A 14,703-nucleotide genomic window follows, 5' to 3' on the forward strand; every position below is an offset into this window, starting at 1 on the left:
TCCCTGTCAGGCCCCTTCATCTACTGGAAGGTTGCTACAGGGTATCCCCACTCTTACCTACTTTGTAGTCTGGACTTGCTCCAACAGTTCTGTCCTCCTTGTGTTGGGGACACCAAAACTGGACACAGTACTTCAGGTGGGGTCTCCCAAGAGCAGACTAGAGAGGGAGAATCACCTCCTTTGACCTGCTGGCTATTTTTCTTTTAGTCATCTTCAGTTTAATTGCTTTGCAGATTAATTTCTTTCCACTTAAAAAATGTAGTACTATCTTAAGCTTTTTATCTGTTTTCTGCGTGTACTTTGGTATGAAACATTGAAACACTGAGCAGATAAGAGAATATAATTTGTGCACTAGTACCTTTTTTAATCTAAGTTTTTAATACATTTTAGGTGTCACCTTTAGTCTTGCTCGGTGTTACCATATAAACAGTTGCAAATACAAATCTTCACTCTTTTTTTTTTCTTGAACTCTGATTCCAGTGGTTTTCTTTGAAGCAGCACTCATAAATATTCTTTAATAGATGAAAATATCCTTGAAGAGCAAATGCATTTCTAAAGTGTTGTAAATGTCAAAGGAAGGATGGAGGTACAAATTATCTCAGAATTTAATATTTTTACCAGAAAATTCCCCAGAGGGAAAGAAGTTTGCAGAGAGCACTGATAATGCATAAATATCCATGCTGATTCAAGAAACGATCTTTAAGATATGATGCACATTGAGGTTTGTGGAAGGTTATAGTTGATTTAAGACACTTTGTCTCTCCTTGTACTAATGAATTCCTGCATGGCTATGAAGAAACTGAAGCTCCATTTCCCTGTGCGCTTCCCTTTCCAGTCTTGGCTTGGATCTCTAATCACAAAATTAGTTTTGTACGAACTGCGGTTTTGATCATTCTCTGTCCCAATGAAAACTGTATCCAGAAAGCACACCCTTCTGCTTTCTCCATCTATATGCTAAAGGGATCTACACAGATGTACAAATAGGCACACAAAGGGGGAGTAATCTGTTAATTGTGCCCATGTTCTTAAGTATGGGACATTGTTCTACTCTATAAATCATGTATTCTCTGGGGTGTTATGAAAATTGATCAGATTACCAACTATGCATACATCAAAGAGTAACAGACTGCATCAGGGTACTTCTTACCTGTGACTAAAATGTTCTGGAAAGGCTTGGAATTGCTTCAGGAGAGGCAGAGAAATGGTTAGATGGTGAGAACTGAATCTGCAAGGTTTGATATGCTGGAGAGGGTTCAGAGAAGCTGAGGAAAGTCTGCAATACTGAAAAAAATGTGGAGTACAGGATTAAATTGGGGATAAGTGGAAATCTGAGTGAGTAGACAGGATGAATCAAACTGCCAGTAAATTTCAGTAACTAACAGTAAATTACTGTTGTTATATATTACAGAGGTAGAAAGGAATGTCAAACTCAGGTGGAACGATGAGTAACAATGCAATGTGGAGATAACAACATACAGAAATTGTAAAGGGAATTATTATATCAGAATATGGTACTTTGTCAAATGTTTCTCAGGAACCTGTTGATACTGATTTTTACTTACAGTGACCAAAGAAAGAATACTTTGGTAGGTTATCAGTATAAAGGTTTTTCACATCATGTAGCAGCTCTGGGAAATAAAAATATCAAGGACAGGTAGCAAGTCTCTGAGGCTTTATCAAATGGGGGTTTTCCCCTTCACCTGTTAAATATTTTATTCTAATATTTTATTCTGAATTTAATACTTGGAATGTCTCTTGGGACTAATTTTCATTTTCTGGCTTTATATACTTTTCTTAAAAATGTGGGAATATTTCTACTAGGAGAGACACAATCATAAAGCAAAGTTGAATACTGCAGGCATCTGTTGTTCTCAGTAGGAATACGATCCTGAGGGAAGAGATAATCTACTTGAGCTAATATAAATTGTGAACCATGACAGATTAATTTAAAAGAAATCTGAAATGAGATTCTAACTCAAAATTTTCAGGGGAAAAACAAGTCTTGGACCCGCAATGTTAAAGTTGTAATTATTGCATGAATCTTTATCTCTTGCCTTATCTTTACATGAGCTGTTTCCTGTGGCATTGTGTACACAGACTTGTCTTAGGAGTCTGTGTCCAGTGTGTCTTCACTTGTCATCATCTGCCTACTTTGGAGTTTCATCACAGGCTGAAATGTAATTTTACAAAGCTTATATATTAGCATGCTTGCTTAGTTTTCAGGTTCTCCTCAATTTTGGAAACACATATAAAATTTGTTAGAGTAAATGCTTAAATAAAATTGTGTTTATTACAGATTAGAAAAATGGAACTAAAGTAGAAATACTGAACATCATATCTCTGCTCCATAGATTAGACTGAATAAGATAAAGCACAATAAGAATTAAGATAAAATTGTTTCTTTCAAAGCAATCCTCTTTCTTGTCTTGTTTGATGAAGTACTTACTCTTCTTTGCACCCAGTTTATAAATGCTACAACTAGTCTAGGTGAAATGAGCACTTCTGTGTCTTCATGGCTGACCCTGAAGACTTGGGAGTTCATTTCTGTATTGGTCACAGTCTTGTAACAACTGCTGAGGGGTTTTTTGTTGGTTGATTTTTCCCACCCCCAGCTTTGACATCTGGAAATGTTAAGTAAAAACTTGAAGTAATCTTTACATGCTTATTCTGTGCAGTTTCAATAAATGGTGTTCCCCCTGAGCTTCACTACTGTTCTTTTGGAGCTGGTATGATGTCTTGCATAACTCACTTGGGAAGTAATTCTGGGGTCACTCATGATATACTGTCAGTGACGATACTGTGCTCCGGTAGCTTGTGACTGTACTGTTGTGTCATGGGAAACACTATCTCCTCTCTTTTAGAGCCTTCTGTGCTCTTAATGTGCAATTTCTCTTCATAGTTAAAACCCTCTTGAAAAGGGTGGGAGGAGAAAAAAGAGCAGATGCAATTGTCTCACATAGCAAAATACAGGTCTATACCATAGATGAAGTACTATTTTTGTTTGCTGCAAATTTTGGTGCTTTCACTTCTGGTCATGGCCTTTCTGTCAAAACCTGAAAGGGGAGGAAAAGTGCAGAAAAGGATAATGTCCTCCTGTCTTTTTTTCCTACTGCTCTGGGGCTGAACTTGGAAATAGTGATGAGAAGTGTAGGGAGTACTCTACCTAAATTCAGCAGCAAGGATTGCATTGGTAGCAAATTGGTTTGGAACAATCTTCAGCAAATGATTTGAATTGAGATACAAGTCATCTTGAGCACAAATAAGAATAGATATCTTCTTTTCAGTTTTGTATTTCTAATTTAGGTTTTCTGGACTCAAATGCCAGGGTTTCTATCTCCACAACACAATCCGTCAGCCTCTGCTTGTATGTACAAATTATTATGGAGCTGATGGTCTAATACTTATTGGGATTTTTGAGAAAAGAATCCTTCTCTCTGGCTACAGCATGAGCTGAAGTGAGTGTTCGTTGTTGTTAGTTTTGATTCCCTGTTCATTTCCCCACAAGCTCTGCATGAGACATTGACAAGTATTTTGGTTCTGTGCCTCAGAGCCAGTGGCCACAGGAGCAGTGGTTTGTGGTTGTGAGTCAAGATCAACAGCAAACAAGTGGGACTTCAGGCCTCCAGAAGCTCAGTTAGATCTGATGCTCTCTATAAAATCAAATAACACAATGAAAGATCAATAATTTGCAACCAGGAATGAAATTGCATTGTGATGGCAATTAAAACCTCTGCCAGTGAAAATAGATGCTTCAGAAGTTCTGTTGAGTGCTTGTTCCAGCCATGCTTTTCTGGTTGACACGTCTGTTCTCAGTGTAATCCTGAATCTCGGTCACTTTGCCCTCAAATATAGAAACTTAGCATATCACGTTTCTTGGTTAATGGAGTTTCACTTACAGTCTAATATTACTGCATGTTTTCCTACAGGCAGACAAAGAAAAAATTTAAACCACAAAACCCCCCAAAAATTTGCCAAGTATTTTTTATTCTATAACTTCTCTATGCAGCTCTACAGATAGAGTAAAACTACTGGGTTTTATTATTGCCTTTTTCATATCATTCTACCATTAAACTTACCCAATGAGTTATTAAAAAAAAAAAGGGCAGGAAATAATTCATGGTTTCTCATTCAAAGTGACAGATGAAGCAAATTCTTGTAATGCATCTTATTAAAAATTTTATAATTTTAAAAGATTGAAAGCTATTTAAACCCTAGAATAGAAGGAAAGTCTGGATAGTCCATGCACAAATGAAAGAAATATGCTTTTCAGTTCTGATGGGCCATTCAATTTGATGAGCCATTCAAATTGCAAGAGTGACAGTAAAAATTTGTCTTGTCAAGGAGTCTGAGCCAAGAAATTTTTTGGAAAGCAAAACTTTTATAGGAAAACTTTTGTCTCTGAGTTTCAGCAAAAAGTTTTGTTTAGTTGGGGGTTTTTTTGTGGTTTTGGTTTTTGTTTATTTGGGTGTTTGTGTTTTTTTTGTTGTTTTTTTTTTGTTTGTTTCTTGGTTTGGTTTTTTTAATGCAAGAGACATCTGCTGTAGTTTAATGGAATTTTTAAGGAATTATCCTCATTTTCATTTTTTGATAGTCAAGGCAGCATAAGTATATTTCTAGGCAAATTATTTCAATATGTAATTTTTTATGAGCCTCAGACATACAGTCCCAGATGTTTTAAAAATTGCCTTTTGTTCAATGTGGATTATTCATTCAATCCTGGGTTTTCTCAGTAGTGTGTGTTTTTAGAATTAGAGTTTCCGGATTCCGCCTATGTTTAGAAGAACTAACAGTCATGCTTGGCTTTGACCTTCCTCCCCAGCCTTAAATGCAGATTAAAGCAAGTGTTTCATATATAGAACAAAATAAAACTCTAGAAAAACAGTGAGGATTCAGTGTTGCTTTCCAAAGGGTCCTTAACTTTCTTGCTGGAAAAATGTATTTGCCCTAATTATTTAATTACTTATGCTTTTGGTTTTTGTAATGTTTCTGTTGCAAGTCTTACAATCTCTTTTTAAAAACTAAATGTCTGATTTCTCAGCACCGAAGTCTTTGTGCCATTTAAAATGGATGACATTGCTGATACCCTTCAAACCCAAGGGAAGTGACAGGAGGAATTTTTGCACTTGGTTTAAGCTAACAAAAGAAGATCATTAAAATTTGATTACCTTCTTTTTAAATAAAGAACTGCTGGAAAAGGAAAAGCAATTGCTCTTGGTGAACCAGATTTTTTATTTTATTATTTTTTTATTTTTGGCATCAGATGGTAATAACTGTGCACTAGATTATCTAGTAAAGAACCAGATAAAGATGTTTGCTTTTTTGACTGATCTTTGGAGAAGTATATGAAGTCTGGACATCTCAAAAGTAAACTAGCTCTGTGTTGAAAGGAATTGGATTGGTTCTGAAAGTCCACATTCTGGAAGAAAAAACAGGACAGGAGGTTCAGCATGAGGCAGAGGAAGGGCCAAGCCAAATAATTTAAGAACTAAGGAATGATGTAGAAAATGTGTGTTTTCCCCATTTCAGATACCTTAACTACTTCAGGCATAGGAATATCTTGCATGATTTAACATAAAAATTGATTTCCTCCTTGTCTGTGGGCAAGGATGTGTGCTCTGGTGACTGGTGTGAACTGTAAGTTCAGGGTGAGTGCAGTTCTGGACAATTGCTTTCATACTGTTGAGCAAGTTCAGAAGTTGGCACTGCCCCTAAATGATGACATTGGTTAAACCATGGTAAAAAGTCTCAGACAGGAAAAGAAACTGCAAACAGTTTCTTGTGGTAAGGCAAGGTGTTAGGCATGAAATCTTGCTTATAGACAAGAATTGGAACGTGCCATACATCTGTACATGATCCATATCTTTACACAGTTGTGATTTTATTTTTAGCCTATTTAAAATAATAATAGTATAAACAGAATTAAAAGAAGTTTTTATTCTAATTGCAGTATTATTCACAGTTCATATTGATATGAAATCTCATAGTGCTGCAGCTTAATGGCTAGATAAGTTTAGGAGTAATTTTGCTTGCATTATCATCCTTCATGAGATAGCATCTAAATCTTCCCCGAGACTCTAGGATGCTGTGAAATAAGATGTCCTTTTATTGATACTATTCTTCTATAGATCATTTTCAAGGCAGAGTCACACAAATCCCTCATATGGGTTTTTTTTCCCCTCCTTGCTTTGCGTCTTGAAAGATAGAATACTCTTGGGGAAGACAAAAATATATATACACTAAAGAAGTGGGGAAATCCTATGGGGTTTTTTTCAGAAATGTTTTGCCTTCAGAAAAAAAAATCAACTGATTAAAACATCTATTATCCACTTGTCTTCATATTTTTTTCCCTTTAATTAGGTGGAAAACAAAAGAAGGAAGCTATTAAAATGTAAGCAATCCAAATTATGTAGATGATGCATCATTTAGGGGAGTCCAGCTAATGATAATATAAAATAACGTAGGATAAAATTTGATTATTGAATCAAAAGAAACTTGAGGTTAGGGAGAGTGGAATTACCTAGTTCAATCAAGACTGGAATGAAAACAGTATGACATGCCAGAAATCCTTTATTAAACAAAATTGCTAGGAGTATCTTTGCCATTAAGATGCTTATACCTGATAAATTACCTCTGTATTGGAAATTGTAGAGAGTTGTTGGTTTTCTTATTTTTCCCCCCGGTCTCATTCTGTGGACATAAGGTAACTCTAATGGCTTATTTTTTTTTTTTACTGGAGAGCTTAACTTGACCATTCTTAATACAGTTTCTGCTGTAGAGGTAGCTACCCTGTTGTGATGGGGAAAAGTTTGAAATCATAATTTATGTAATATAAAACATGATTTCTCTTTGGGGACTGAAGGTCTATATTAAGGCACACAGAGCAACTGATGTGAACTGGGAAATCTCTGCAGAGCAACAGAAGTAATACTCATATTTATCAGATAAGACCATATAAAGTTTACCATCATTGTTCTAGTGTTTAAGAGGTGGGTTTTTTTTGCATTATTTCTTCCCTTCACAATGAGATACAAACAGTCTTATTTCTCTGTATCCTTATGTTCCTGAATATCAGTGCTGATTATGTAACATGTGTTTTAACAACATTATTGTTCTTTGGACTGATCTATAGTGTTGGGAATAATGCTCATTACCAGCCTTGCTGTTAACTTCTTGTTCTAGGCTTCAGAGTAAGAAATTTATTTACAGGCAACTTATGAAGTTTTTCTTTGCTCACCTACATCATATACAGGTTATTATCATTATTGCTGACTTGTAACTTTATAGTAGCTGAGTTCTTAAGAAAATTGCTTCACTTCCTTGCATTATAGAGTTGGAAAATGTTTTGTGTTTATGCTTAAGGCCTTTATTTGATCACATCTTAGACTGTTGTCGCTAGGAGACTGTAACGATTTCATACTCAATTTGTACAGTTTCCTGAGCTCTCAAGCACATGATCCCAAGTACTTGCCCTACCACTGAGTGTTTCTAGCTGGGAATCAAAAATTCTTTCACTGATGCCTGTGGGTCACATGTGATACTGAATACCCTGGTTGCCCCCTTTCCCTGCTTTTAATCTCCAAGACTTACTTTGACTCTGCCTCCTTCCATCTCTGGTCATAAGGGACTGATTTAAAGTCGTATGAAAAGAATGGATGAGAGAGGTTTGCCTGAAGCCCCAAGTAGTTGTGGCCTTACTTGTCAGAGAAATGGTCATATATATGGTTGCAGAAGAGTATGTGGCAGGAGGTAGGAAAACAGATGCTGAATCAGGCCATCAAAATCAACCCAATGTATGAAGCGTGGAACTTCAAGACCCTAAAATGCAGACTCAGATGTTTTATTTACAGGTCCAGCAATGCTAAATAAATGGGTGTGATCCCCTCTGATTCATACCCCTGATGAATGTTTCCTGCCTGAAGCACACAATGTGCAGCTTCTTCAGGCTTAGTCTGTATCATGAAGCCTAGATAAATGTCCAATTGACTAGAGATTATGACAAAATAATTTTTGGAATGAGTTTTTTATTTGCCTGTAATGAAAATAAGCACGCAGAGTAGAAAAATAGTTATTGAGTAGATTTTTGAGCATATATAAACCTTTTTTATTACTCAGCTCAGGTTTATCAAACCATAGATATGATCAGATCAATTCTAAGTCTATTTAAAATGATTTTCCTCTATGTCAAAGTTAAATTTTGCATACTTTTGAGAGCTCATCAGCTGTATTATGTGGGAAGATCTATCGGCCAATATTACAATCATAACTGTTCTGGAAAATCTGGCGTAGTCTAGTAACTGCTTGTGTTCCCCAAAGGGCATTACTGAAGGATTCCATGGGAATGCTGACAAAGTTTTTCCTCTCATTATCTGCAGGAACCTGCTAGGAGGGTAAAGGCAGGCCAGAGGTATAGCAGTATGATAATTTAACTTGCTCTCAACACTGGTATTTCATATGTAAAAATTAACATAATCAGATTCTGGATGAAAGACAGTTTCTTTCAAATTTTTTTCAACCAAGTTGTAGGTTATAGAACTGTTTAGGCTGCAGCATCTCTCTTTCTCCTCTGTGAAGCAGTATCTGCAGTATATTCACTCAAATCCATTGCTGTTTATGCCAGATTAAGGATGTGAAAACTGTCACCTTTCCATCTTAATTTTTAGGTTAATTGGGACATCAAACCATGCCTACCAAAAAAATGCAAAGAGAAAGAAAATTCTTTTAAACTGTAGGGAAGCCCTTGAATGGAAAGAAGAAATTTAAGTTTTGATCATTTATGGGAAACCCTACATTCAAAGAATTTACAATAAATGACTGAATAAATCATTTGCAGCTATGAAGTCACCCTTTTTTAAAACTATATGTCTATAGGTGTCTCTACATATTTGTAGTGAAAGAACACTTCTCATGAATATTTTTATTTACTGGCCTAAGTTGCACATATTTACTAAAAGGATTCTTATAGCTGATTTGATGCAATGCCTATTCTATTGTCTGAAGAATGCTGCATACCTAATATACATAAATAGAAAGTGTTTGCAGCCAATTTCTGATATTTTTCAGTTTTACAGGTTAATGTAGGTGTTGGGGTCAAAATGCAAGCTTTACAGTATTTTTATTTTGTGTGGGCATTATATGAATATGCTTTGCTTACACCAAATCTCAAAAGATTTATGGAATCTATAGATTATTACAGTTAAGATTACTATAGCAGGGAAGTCAAATTCTTCTGATTTTTTTTTCAGTTCAGCTTTCTCTTCCATTAACTAGAGGTGTTAAATATGCACAGAATTTGGTACAACTACAATGAGTTACAGTGACTGTTGTCTTGGAGGCAAAATCCAACTGTCTTATAAATGGGACATGTGAAACTAAGATATGAGTCCAAACCCACCCAAACCACCTCATATACTCAATAGTAGCATGCCTTAATATTTTTCTATTTATTTGAGAATACTTAGCAATAACATCTTTTCAGGTTGTAAGATATGACCATACATGCAATCTAGGATCTGTATAATAAATAAAAGATTTTGGTGTTCTGCAGGAAGTATTGATGATGCTGCCCGTGCACCTTTGCATACAGGTATTCAATATATATTGAACGCTAAAAGATAGCACTGTGATTTCTGCAGTGAGAATTTTACAGTACATGCACAGAACTTAATATGCAACATGAAAACTGCATTATGGCATTTTATGTTTCAGCAAGTAAGTCCCAGTCTTGTTTATTCTCCAGTACAAACCCCAGGCTGGCTAAGGAAGGTCAGGCTGGGAAGTTGCTCATGTTTGACACTGCGGCATTCTGGAGTGATGAATATTTAATTAGGCAAGTGTGGCCCGTGTGGGAGGTTGAGGCAGCTGTAGCTCCTAGTTGACTGTCTGCAATATCATCTTAGAGTGTGTGTGAAAATGAATCCTTGGGGTAAGCTTCAAGGACACTAAGTAGGTAAAAAAGGCATTCTGATAGAGCAGCTAGTTACAGGGAAGTTAGGAATAATAGAGACAAATGTTTTAAGTGTTTCTGTTACACTGGTCAAAGGTTTTATGTTCTGGTGGACTAAGCCACCATGTTTTATTAAGCTCCATAAATGTAATAGAAAATTAACTTTGAACCTATAGAGTCTGGAACTATAACAGCAATGAAAGTTATTTATTTTATTCAGATATTAGCTATTGGACTGGAGCACATGTATAATTTGTTGATATTAAGCAAACAGCATGAGGTAGCAGTCATTTCTCTGTAGTCCTATTTTAAATACAGCAACAGATATGTTTGAAGATATTAATCTTAGCAAGCTTTCAGGAGAAATTAAAAACCATAGACAAAAGCAAGGAGACTGTATTAATATTCCGTGACATAGATCAGGATAAAGATTCCATACTATTTTGTGTTATATTTAAAAACATTGCATGCATTTTGGCTAAGTAACAGTTGGGATTATAGGAAGGTATTAATTGAGCTATGAAGAATTTAAAAAGTCTTCATAACCAGGGATGTTGACAGTCCCCTTGCTCTTTGTCCTGGGCTCTGTGGAAGTTAATTTTCCACATGAGACAGAACAAGATCATATCCACATCCCATGTAGGCATCTGTTTTAACATGGAATGGATGAAGGAAGAATTACCTTGGTGTTTCTTGCTGTCATTATAATATTCAGGGCAGAGAGCAAAAAATAGCCATTTTTAACTAAGAAAATTTAGGTAGCACATTACTACTAATCAATTAGGAAGGGAAGATATGCCTACTTCTCTGCTTCCTCAGCTCATATTCTAGTATATAACCACCTCTGGTCTTTGTTAATGTCCAAGACTAAATTTGGGCAAATGATGTGCAAGAGAATTTTTCATGCTATTCACTGACTGTGGCTAAAAGCAGTGGCTGATACTTTCATAGACATCATGAATAATTTGGAATTACTTCTGCAGTTTCCAGTGACTTCTGTGATGAATGACTCTAATTCTGCTGCATCCACTTGAATAACCATGGTGAACTTTGGACACCTCAGTTCATTGTGCTGTTGAATCAAGAAGTAGAAGAACTATTAAAATAAATGTATGAGGGGTTGTGATTTAGGATGACCCTTATTTGTATGATAGACAAGGAGCATCTGAAAGGAGATCTGGTGATGGTCATCTACTTGTGGCAGCTGTTTATTAAGGAGATCGTAAACATCTTGCTGTTACCTTGTGTTCACCCATCTGCTTGTTTCTGCCCATCTGTTATTGCTTGCCTTGTGTTTAGGTTGTAAATATTATCACTGTTCTTTAAATAAGGTTAGAAATCCTCTGATAAAAATTCACTTGAGGAATTCAGTATTTGCATTAAGAAACCCTCAGAGTCAACATCAAGGAAGCTGTACACAGGTTTACAGTACTCCTGATTGACTTCCTGTGGTTACCCTTTCTGATGAGGCTGAAGCATTTAATTGAGTTGATTTTTTGTTATAAGATTTCAATTTGCTGTTAGTCAATACCAAAGGCTTGTTTAGGAGGAAATTTTGCTCTTTGAAGTCAGAGGAATGTGTGCAAATGAAAGAAGTACATAAGGCAAATTGCCTGTAAGAAGCCAATGAACTTCTGCATATGTCACTTCATCTTGTGTTGCTATTTTTCTATTCCCAGACTGCCAAATTTGTATTTGGCATGCACTGTCATCCTTATTCCATGGGTTTCTTCTCATCAAATATTCCTGATGGCTTTTTTTTTCTTCCCCTAAACCATTATACTGTGCTTTTTGGAATTTAAGTGTTTGCCATTTTTACTTAATATGACAATAGCCCAATTCAATTTCTTCATTAATGTTTTAAGATATAGTTTTTCTATATCTTGTTATTAAATAAAATCTCTATTTAGTAATTCTTTCTCTCTCAAAAAGAAACTATACTCATCATTTTATGCCAGGCTATTGCAGTGGTCGGTTCTGAGACAGGCAATGCATTTGGAGTTAAGATTTCTTTGAAAAGAAGAGTCAGCTAGATTGTCCCATTAATGTAAGCAATTTGAAAATCAGGGTTATTTATTTATTTATTTTAAATTATGTTTTCTTATTTCTGTTTTGATTTTGTTTGTTTTGTTTTATAATGAAATGCTATTCCTACACAGGAATAAGTAAATAAATACTAGTAAATACCTGCTAATACTGACCAGCTCTGAACAACAAGATTTATATGTTTTTTTCTTCTGTAGTGTTATACTAAAGTTACCCTCCTCTGAATATGGTTAGAATGCACTTCAGTTGCCAACAGGTGTGCCTGGGGCATAGACCAGGGAAAGTGCTGAAACCCTAACTGAAGTTCTAACAATGCATGTGGAATTCCATCTATCGATTGAGTAGAATTTATATTCATAAATTTATGGGTTTGCACAGTTTTCATGGCATGGTGACAAAGGTGTTTACTGGTCTTCTTGTAGCTTTGTGTAGAAGCTCTGGAAGGAACAAAATATTGCATTATTACCAATTAATCTGTTTTGATTTCTCTATAATATGTTTTGTGTGTTCAGAGAAATCTTTCCAAATTGCTTGTAAACTGGATTGCAGTTGTGGACAGTCTTTGACATAACCTGCATATATTTCTTCTCCAATCATTTCATTCCTTCCAAGTATTCGAAAACAAAATAGTTTTGTGTTTTATACACAGTCCATGTGATGGACTGGGTGAGAGAATTTGAAAATACAGTTTACAAACAACTTTTATTTTTTGCTTCCGTTTACTTTTCCTAATGTCTGAAAAAACCCTTTTGTTTTGTATGCATGTTTTTGTATTCCTCCTTGTACTTAAGTAGTGGTTTTTAAATCCTAATTTCTAAGTACCTGATTCCAAAGTCAGAGCTCCTAGGAACTGATTCAGATCCCTCTGATATTAATAGGATTCTTTTTTATAAGATTTTACTTCAGATCTGTGAATTATGAATCTTTAGGGATGGACCTAGCTTCCAAATTCTAAGAAGTATTTATATACTTCAGTGCAAAAAGACTGGTTCTGACTGAGTACTTCAGTGTGTCACATCAATTAAAAAATATAAAAGGTATACTACCAGTATATAAAGTCAATATTCTCTAGCTTTCCTTCATATTATTGCACTATAATATTTGCCAAGAACCACAGTGGGTTTATTACAGTTTTCTATTCTAATTTTCCTGTACCCTTTTCCATGATCTGTTCTCTTGATTTGGGGCAAAAATCATTAAGTATTGGTCAGCCTTGTCTGCTGAGCAGAGAAATATTGGGACCTAGATTCATATCCAGTGAATACTGTGCTGTTTGTATCTTGGTGGAATGACTCAAAAACATTTCATGAAGTATTCCATTTACTGCTATCACTGTGTTTAAATGTAAAAGATTTATGAACAGTGTCAGAACTGGTAAAACTGTGGGTTTTTTGCGGGGAGGAACAACAGCAAAACATGGTTTTGGTCATACATTCTTATGGCTTTAGAAAACCAGTTGTTTTCAGTTCTTTATTTTGGAATAACACTGCTGGGGAAAATTCTATAAAGCAATTGGAGATGTCAAAGGATTAAGAAGGTCAAGGACTCCAGCTAAGAACCATTTGTGTTAGCCTCTTCAGTCCTCTTCTACAGAAGAAGTACGAACCTATGTTTTCACTATTTCTTCACCTTTACCAGTTATTTAAGGTTAGGTTATCAGAGACCAAAGAAGTTAGGAAATTTGTAAAGCACGCTGCCATCTCCAATACCTCAGAATTTGATGGGGTGTGTTGTATTTTGATGTTGGTGTTGTTCTGGGTTTTTCCCCCCCAAACTCTTCCGTGTCTTTTCAGAAAACTTTGCCAAGAAATTAGCTCCTGGCTGTAGGAAGTAGTGCAAACATGAAAAACTGAAATTTGCCCAGATGCTTCTCAGACTAATCCTTGTGTTGAAGTAACCTGGGGGCTTCTGTGAGCTATTTCATTTTGGTTCTTTCCATTATCTGTGTAGCCTTACTGTGCATAAGACAGCATGCTTGTGCTTTAGATAGCAGACACAGAAACTGTGTCAGCTAACTGCAACCTTGATACTGCTTTGATGTGTTATGTCTATAATGTATTTATCACTGCTCACTGCATAATATAGACAATAGCTTGAAGATGTGCATTTGTGTTTATCGTAATTTTTTAAGGCATTCACCAAAATGTTTTATGGCAATGCTGCCATTGAAATTAGATCAGAGGGCAATTTTCTTGTTTAGCTTTTCCTTAATGGGTTGTCTTTTTTTTTTTTTTACTGTATTAGGCATAACATATTGCATCACCCTCTAATGCAATAGAGCTGCTCTCCATGTTCATGTAGTGCAGGAAAGCACTCCAAGGGAAATAAAAACATACTTTTCTGGTTCTGTGGTCAAGAATGGAGACTGCAGCAGATGATTTTTATTAACAAGAAGCACTTCTCAAGTAAGTTGGAAAATAAAGAATTTATAACTGAATAGTAAGGCATGCAGGTAACTTCCTAAAGAGACTTTCCTGGAGAGATCTTAAGCACCAAGTGGTAACTGTACCAGAGCCAGTTTCGAACCTGTCACAGGTCAGCAGCCTTACACAGGTACCACCTGGGCTGCTGCTTTTTTATGCCTTCTGCACAGGTGTGCAGTGGCCTGGGGTGTCCATGACCTTCAAGCAGGCTGCGAGCCTGAGGCCGGCACGCAGAGTGAAGGCGGTGGGCATCACATCTCGGTAACATTCCCGCAGGTGAGACGGGCAGGA

At 36.0% G+C, this 14,703-nt stretch overlaps 1 protein-coding gene across 1 annotated transcript in view; it reads left to right on the plus strand.

The window, feature by feature from the left end:
* Positions 1–14,703, plus strand: part of KCNIP4 (potassium voltage-gated channel interacting protein 4) — a 403,843-nt gene that overhangs the window by 87,236 nt on the left and 301,904 nt on the right. The window lies entirely within an intron of this gene.

This window comes from Pithys albifrons, chromosome 5 (genome assembly GCF_047495875.1).
Source record: "Pithys albifrons albifrons isolate INPA30051 chromosome 5, PitAlb_v1, whole genome shotgun sequence".
Taxonomy (NCBI): domain Eukaryota; kingdom Metazoa; phylum Chordata; class Aves; order Passeriformes; family Thamnophilidae; genus Pithys; species Pithys albifrons.